General features: G+C 43.5%; 1 protein-coding gene across 2 annotated transcripts in view; it reads left to right on the top strand.

The window, feature by feature from the left end:
• TPGS2 (tubulin polyglutamylase complex subunit 2) overlaps positions 1-7,641 on the top strand; it is a 55,764-nt gene that overhangs the window by 12,598 nt on the left and 35,525 nt on the right. The window lies entirely within an intron of this gene.

Raw genomic sequence — 7,641 nt, 5'->3', positions numbered from 1 at the left:
CTGTACTGGCCAGCCACCAAAAAAAAAGATTTGGGGCCAGCCTGTGGCTCACTTGTGAGAGTGTGGTGCTGATAACACCAAGGCCACAGGTTCGGATCCCTATATAGGGATGGCCAGTTAGCTCACTTTGGAGAGCGTGGTGCTGACAATACCAAGTCAGGTGTTGAGATCCCCTTACCAGTCATCCTTTTTTTAAAAAAAAAAAAAAAAAATAGGGGAACTTTATGATATCTGAATTTTGTCTCAATAAAGCTATTTTTTAAAAAGGAATTCTAAAAACACCTCTGCAAGAATTCCTGCTGTAATCCCCAGGGCTATAAAGCTGATGAGAAATCACATCTTTGATTGTTAGGTTAAATCGCAAAAGGGAGATTATTCAGATGAGCCTAATCTCATCACATGAGCCCTTTAAAACAGGCCAAGAAGAAAGGGAAAGTCAAAGAGATTTGAAGCATGAAAAGGATTTGTTGTGTTGTTGCTGATTTGAAGATGGATGGAACCAAGGGACAAGGAATACAAGTGGCTGCTGGAAGCTGAGAATGGCTCAGCTGACAAGCAAGGAAATGGAGACTACAATCCTACAACCACAAGGAATTTAATTCTATCAATAATAGGAATGAGCTTGCAAGATGACACAAAGCTGCAAATGAACACAACAGCTGACACCTGAGCAGTCAGTGCTACCTGGTGTAAGGAGAGCACAATGATTTCAGCCTGAGCAGAGAATCCAGTCATGCTGTGTCAGACTTCTGAGCTACAGAACTGTGACCTAATAAAAGGGTATTGTTTAAAGCTGCTAATTTGTGGTAACTTATTATTTAGCAATAAAACACTAATACATTTTCCAAGATATTTTAAAGAAAAGAGCAAATGATATCTCAAAAAGAAATACAAGTGTAATATAATACACATAATCATAAAATACTATGATAGAGTTGAGACCAAACATGTCTGTCATAACAATAAAAATGAGTGGACTTACGACACAATTAATAGAAAAAGATTTAAATCTGGCTTGCAAAACCCAGCTGTTGGCTGTTTCCAAAAGCATATCTAAAGCAAACTAATTCAGAAATGTTAAATGTAAAAAAATGGATGCCCGTTTCTGGGGTCCCACAACCACTCGCACATTCAGTGATTCACTAGAAGGACTTACAGGACACAGAGAGAGTAGTCCAGCTATAATTTATTACGTTGATTAGCAAGAGTAAAAGACATATGAGGTGGAGTCTAGAGGAATCAATGAACAGGCTTCTGAAATTTTCTCTCCTGTGAGTGGTCACATAGAATATACTCCTTTCTTAAGCAGTGAAATGCAGCAGTACATGTGTGGTGTTTCTGCCAAGGGAAGCCTGCTTAAAACTCAAATTCCAGTGGGTTATTGGGGGCTGGTCATGTGGACAAAACAACTAGCCACAGCTGTCAAAATTTCAGACTCCTGGAAGGATAGGAGGGGTTTATAGTGCCATAGGTAGGCAAAACAGCCTTATCAACGTAGAAAATATCCATAGGCCAAATTTCCAGCCCCACAAGCTGGCTCTTGTAATGATATTAACTTCAGGTTGGCTATGTTAACTCTTTTCTGTGCAGACAGTCCCCCCACCCCTGACCTCCCCAGTCCTTTACTGCACCTTCAAGCCCTGGCTTCAGGTATTCCCTTACCTAATTCTTTGGTTTGTGTAATAGACCATTAGCTTTCTCCAATATTCTCTTTGAATATTCTTATCTAACCACGGAGATATGTTACCTTTAATTCTCTGGCTTTAAAGACTTTTAATGCCATGTCTTGCAGCCCAAAACCTGTCATACTTTTGTTGGGCTCTATGATCATGTAAATGACCACTTCCTCTGACCTGTGCACATTCACCTGTCTTGGAAAGGCACCTTCTCTGAGCCCACAAACACAAACTACCTATATGTCTGAGTTATTAGTTGCAGTCATGTAAATGACCACTTCCTCTGACCTGTGCACATTCACCTGTCTTAGAAAGGCACCTTCTCTGAGCCCACAAACACAAACTACCTATATGTCTGAGTTATTAGTTGCAGGCCATGGAATACATTCTAGCTAGTTTTTGGCTAGAAATATGCCTTAGATAATTAAGGGGATCAATTAAGGGGCATTAGCCTACAAAATAGTTGGGAGAGCTGAAGGAAGCAGACTCTAGATTGAGAACATTTAGTGCAAAAATGGGATGCTAAGTAGGAAGTACCTGCAGCTAATGTAATAAGGAAGCTGCAGAATCAGGAAATTGTCATTACTGTTGCAATTACCACTGCAACACTCAACCCCATGAGATCAAAACACCTGAAACTATGCTTGTGAGAAGATCCAGTCTCCCCATTTGACCTCTGTCTCACCTGTTCATTACTTTCTTCCAGTTTTATGAGTAGGTTTCCATGCAGGAATCTCTCACCTGAGGGAGCCTAGCTACAATGGAATCTGGGAAATGTAGTCTTCAGCTGTCCAGTCTCTAAAATACTGGAAAGCACACTAGGAGGGAGTAGGAGTGTTAATTGACCGAGATCAGCTGTGCATAGTTTCTGACATTTTTTATCACTCATTCAGTATTCATCGACCTCCATCATGTAGCCCTTAGGGTTAGTATCACCCAGATTTGGTTTTTTTTAATTATAAATAATAGAAATTTATTTCTCAACCAGTTTAACACATAATTATATATTATCTTGATGTGAAAACACCAAGTGAAAACTTTTGTTTCATATCTGTCTTGTTTATCTAACTAGACAATAAGTTTCTTGAGAGTGTCTCGTACTTAAATTCTAATCTCTGGCAGTAATTTCCCCAAGATAAGGTCCTAGCAAGTCCTCATTAAGTACCTCAGAGATTGTTGACTCAGAGACTGTTTTCCACTAGGGAGTGTGTTCCAGTACTGTGTAACAAACCACCCAAACCAAAGTGGCTTGAAACAATTTATTCTCCCAGTTTTGTGGATTGAGTGGGCTCAGCAGTGATAGTGCTCATTTTTGGCCTCTCAAGTGGTTACAGTTTGATAGCAGCTGGGACTGTAATTGTCTAATGGCTTCCACTCTCATATCTGGACCCCTCAGTACCCCTCAGCATGGCCTCTCTCTCCAAAAGAGTAGTTTGGATTTAGTATGTAATGGCTCAGGACTCAGAATGGGAAAGGGAAACTACCAGTCCTCTTAAAGTTTAAGTCCAAAACTAGCACAACATCTCTTCACCATATTTCATTGGTAAAGCTGTCACAGGCCAACTCCAAATTGAAGGAGGTAGAGAAATAGACTTTACCTGTCAATGGAGAAATGGTATGGACATGCAAGGAAGGAAAGAACTGATAGTGCCCAACTTTGGAGTAAGCTGTTGTTGAGCTGGGTCACAGACCCTTCAAACCCATCTGTTCAGACTGGGTCACAGACCCCTCACATGCAGGTCACAAGCTAGGAAAAATACTGGGAGCCATTGGCAAGATTGACATGCTTTATTCAGTCACAAGCTCAACCCCCCAGTGGATCAGAGCCGTTGTCTTTTATACTAGAGTCAGATAACCAAGGAACACATGGGTGTGAATCAGATAACAACGAACACCTGGGCGCACATGTGCAGTTATACCACTCATGTATAATGTATTTACAACAGACATGCTGTGTTATGCTCAGCCGGATATGAGGTGAGGGAGTCTGACCAGTCTGTCTCCATTTTCCTCACAGCTACCGCAGAGTTTTGATCTTTGTCATATCACAGTTACCTAGAGTGGACTGTGCTGAGCTAAAGACCTGAGTTTCATATCTCATGCTGCATACAGGTTATTCCAGGCAGGCTGCTCACAAATGCTTGATGTTAGTTACAAAGTTAGGACAATGGGGATGGTTGTACCTACTCAGATATTACTTCTTATGTGGCATTTCGATAGACCAAGGGCAGTGTGTTATTGCTGTTGCTTTCTAAACATCCTCAAAATGCTTTTGCTTATCCCATCAAAATGATAAGCTACTAGACAACATGGTCGAAAAATCATTAGGTTTGGGGCCGGCCCGGTGGTGCACTGCTACAGTGCGCCGCTTGGGAGTGCGGCGGCGCTCCCGCCGAGGGTTCGGATCCCACATACAGATCGGTTCCCACTCACTGGCTGAGCGAGGTGCCGGCGCAACACCGAGGGTTGCTATCCCGTTGCCGGTCCCGGTCCAGTACGGGCGCGACACTGAGGGTTGCGATCCGTTGCCGGACACGAAAAAAAGACAAAAAGGAAAAAAAAAAAAAAAGAAAATATGCAAAGAAATAAAGGATGAAGATATGACTTCACTGTGGTTAGTACTGAATGTAAAATAGTAAAGACATAGAGACTAAAAGCCAAGGAAATCTGATTATAAAACAGTGAAGATTAATCAGTGCTGGAGAGCTAATAATCACTAATTGATAATCAATATTTGAAGGTAATTGGACAATGAAATAAGAATTGAAAAAGGTAGTTTTTATGGCAGCCTGGAACATCTCTCATTTACGAAGGTCTTTGTCAGATTTTTTTGTGGGGGGAGGCAGTGGCTGGCGGGGTATGGGGATCCAAACCCATAATCTTGGTGTTATAAGGCTGAGCTCTAATCAACTGAGCTAACCGGCCAGCCTGTCAGACGATTTTTAAGTAAATTTGCCAGGCTAGGATTTACTGACCATGTATGATGGTTGCTTGCAAAGAATAATGGAATATAAACTAAATTTACTCCTAACTTGCTAGAAATAACTCACTGGAATAGTTTCTATGTAATAAATGAAAAGCTATGAGGATGCTTTGCATGAGAATATGTTTTTCTCTCCAGTTTCATCAGTATAATTAATGAAGAGGGGGGAAAAAAAAACCCCTCTCATATAGTATATAAAGTAGCAATATAAAGAAGGCATAAGAAGACAAGGCAGGCCTTGGTGCCTGTTATTTTGAGCCACAAAAAATGCAAGGAACAGTGTTTTTAGTGTGGATTCTGGAAGTTCCATGGGCTAGTCTCATGCTAAGAGGGAGCACAAGGATGACCCACAATCTCTGTGCATGGCCTCTCACACTCCCATCACATTAGGTTATCAGTAGGCAGCATCATTATTAGTCTCCCAAATAGGATGTGAGCTCAAGAAAGGCAAGGATCTTACTACTGAAGGAACACCCATTTCTGATGACTGAATAAATGGATCCTAACTTAATACAATCATTTGGAAGGTATATGGAACTAGTACAATGAAGATTCAGTAGATGGTTGGCAGGAAGGGGACCAGAAAATGTTATTAAGACTAACACATGACATCTGATTCTGATGGTGTCTATTTTAGGCAGGCCTTGCAGCAGTGGTAAAAAGCCAAATAGCACCCAGTTCACATTCAAGTCATCTTTTCCTGTCACTTAGCCCTTCCAAAGGCAGTAACTTCAGAGATGTTCCAGGCTGCTATAAAAACTACCTTTTTCAATTCTTATTTCATTGTCCAAGTTTTAAAACTACAAGCTGATTATAAATGATGTTTTATTATCAAAAAACACTTTTGTTTTTTTATCATCAAAAAACACATGGTCTTTATAAGAAGTCAGTATTTACATGTTCCTGAGGATGATATCCAGCACTATCCATTCACTTACCAAGTATACTTATGTAAGCATGAAAACATCATTTTCCAAAGTGGGTAGGTGGTATTACTTATAACAAAATCAATGTGTTATTTCTGTTTCCTCTCACCAAAGCTCTGCTATTCTTCAGGTGGAATCCAGAATGTCTAGACCTCATAGTAAATAACCAAGACACAGTTCAAAATAGATATAATTAAGTACAAACATATGTGGTTCCACCCCTAATGAGATGGGATGGGATATCAGGAAAAGCAGAGATCACTGAGGTAGAGTAATCTGAAATGGTTTCACGGAGGGGGTAGGATTTAAGTCTGGCCTTCAAGTATGGGTAGGAGTTGGATAGATGAAGAGAAACATGGACACATTTGGGGTATGTATATTGGAAAAGGGATACAGCATAATAGAATATGAGTACAGATTTGGTTTTTAGGGGGACTGAGGGATAGAGGCAATGAGGAAACTGACACTACAGGAATAGAGGATTTGGAATACGAGATAAAAGAAAATAGAATGAAACAGGTATAATAAAGCTCTTATCTTCCAGACCAAAGGAAGATCTGAACAAGATTGGATAGTAAACAAGTCTAGGAATGGGCAAGGTCCTCTGGCCATGTGCCGAGGATGGATCAGAGCAGAGAGAGGGTTTGTGGCTGTGATTTCATCAAGGCTTACAGTGACCATGACATAAAACATTGGTGACAGTGGGAATAATCCACGCATTATCAGAAAGAGAAAAAGTGGACAGGCTATGTATTAGATTGCTAGGCTGCTATAAAAATTACCACACACTGAGAGGCTTAGAACAACAGAAATTTATTCTCTTACAGTCCTAGAAGCCAAAAGTCTGAAATCAAGGTGTCAACAGGGCCATGCTCATTCTGAAACCTGTAGAGGGGTAATATCCTGCCTTGCCTGTTCCCTTTGTTTGCCTGTGATCTTTAGGGTTCCCTGTCTCATAGATGCATCACTTCAATCCTCCATCTTCACATGGCTGTATTCCCTCTCTATGCATCTCTTCAGATTGTGTCCTTTTTATAAGGACACCAGTTGTATGACCTCATCTAAACTAATATCTGCAAAAACCCTGTTTCCAGATAAGGTCATATTCTGAGGTACTGGAGGTTAGGACTTCAACATATCTTTTGTGTGTGTGTGCTGGGGGGTGGGGGGGGGGCATGGGGGGNCACTTCCAGGCAAACAGCACCAGTGCCTCGTGGCCAGCTTGGGGACCTGAAGCATGGAGAAGGGGACTAGACCCCCTCCTCCCACAACCAGGCATGCCACACCAGCACCTTGGGGCCTGCCTAGGGACTCGAGGCAAGGAGAAGGGGGCTGGACCTCTCTCCCACAAACAGCCACACTGAGCCAGCGCCTTGGGGCCCACCCAGGGTACGGAGTCGGGGACCAGACCATCCTCCCACAAGCAGGCACAACATGCCAGCACCTCAGAGCCCACCCAGGGACCCGGGGCTTGGAGAAGGGGACCAGACCTCCCTCCCACAAACAGGCACAACATGCCAGCACCTCGGAGCCGACCCAGGGCATGGAGAAGGGGACCGGACCTCTCTCCCACAACCAGGCACACCAAGCCAGCACCTTGGGTTCCACCCAGTGACCCGAGGCATAGAGCCAGGAACCAGACCCTCCTCCTACAACAAGGCATACCACACCAGTGCCTCGGGGCCCACCCAGGGGCCTGAGGCAAGGAGAAGGGGACTGGACCTCTCTCCCACAACCAGGGACACCATGCCAGCACCTCGGGGCCCGCCCAGCCCAGAGGCATGCAGAAGGGGACTGGACCCTCCTCCCACACCAGGCACAAAACGCCAGCACCTAGGGGCCCATCTGGGTACCCGAGGTATGGAGAAGGAGACTGGACCCTCCTCTCACAACCAGGCACACTGTGCCAATACCTCGGGGCCCGCCCAGGGACCTGGGACATGGAGAAGGGGACTGGACCCCTCTCTCACAACCAGGCACATGGTGCCAGCACCTTGGGAACTGCCCAGGAACCAGAGGCATGGAGAAGGGGACAAACACACCCCACAACCAGGCA

This window comes from Galeopterus variegatus, unplaced genomic scaffold (assembly GCF_000696425.1).
Source record: "Galeopterus variegatus unplaced genomic scaffold, G_variegatus-3.0.2 Scaffold1528, whole genome shotgun sequence".
Classification (NCBI taxonomy): domain Eukaryota; kingdom Metazoa; phylum Chordata; class Mammalia; order Dermoptera; family Cynocephalidae; genus Galeopterus; species Galeopterus variegatus.
The sequence above is the reverse complement of the archived record's forward strand: the minus strand, read 5'-3'. Positions and strand labels throughout refer to the sequence as shown.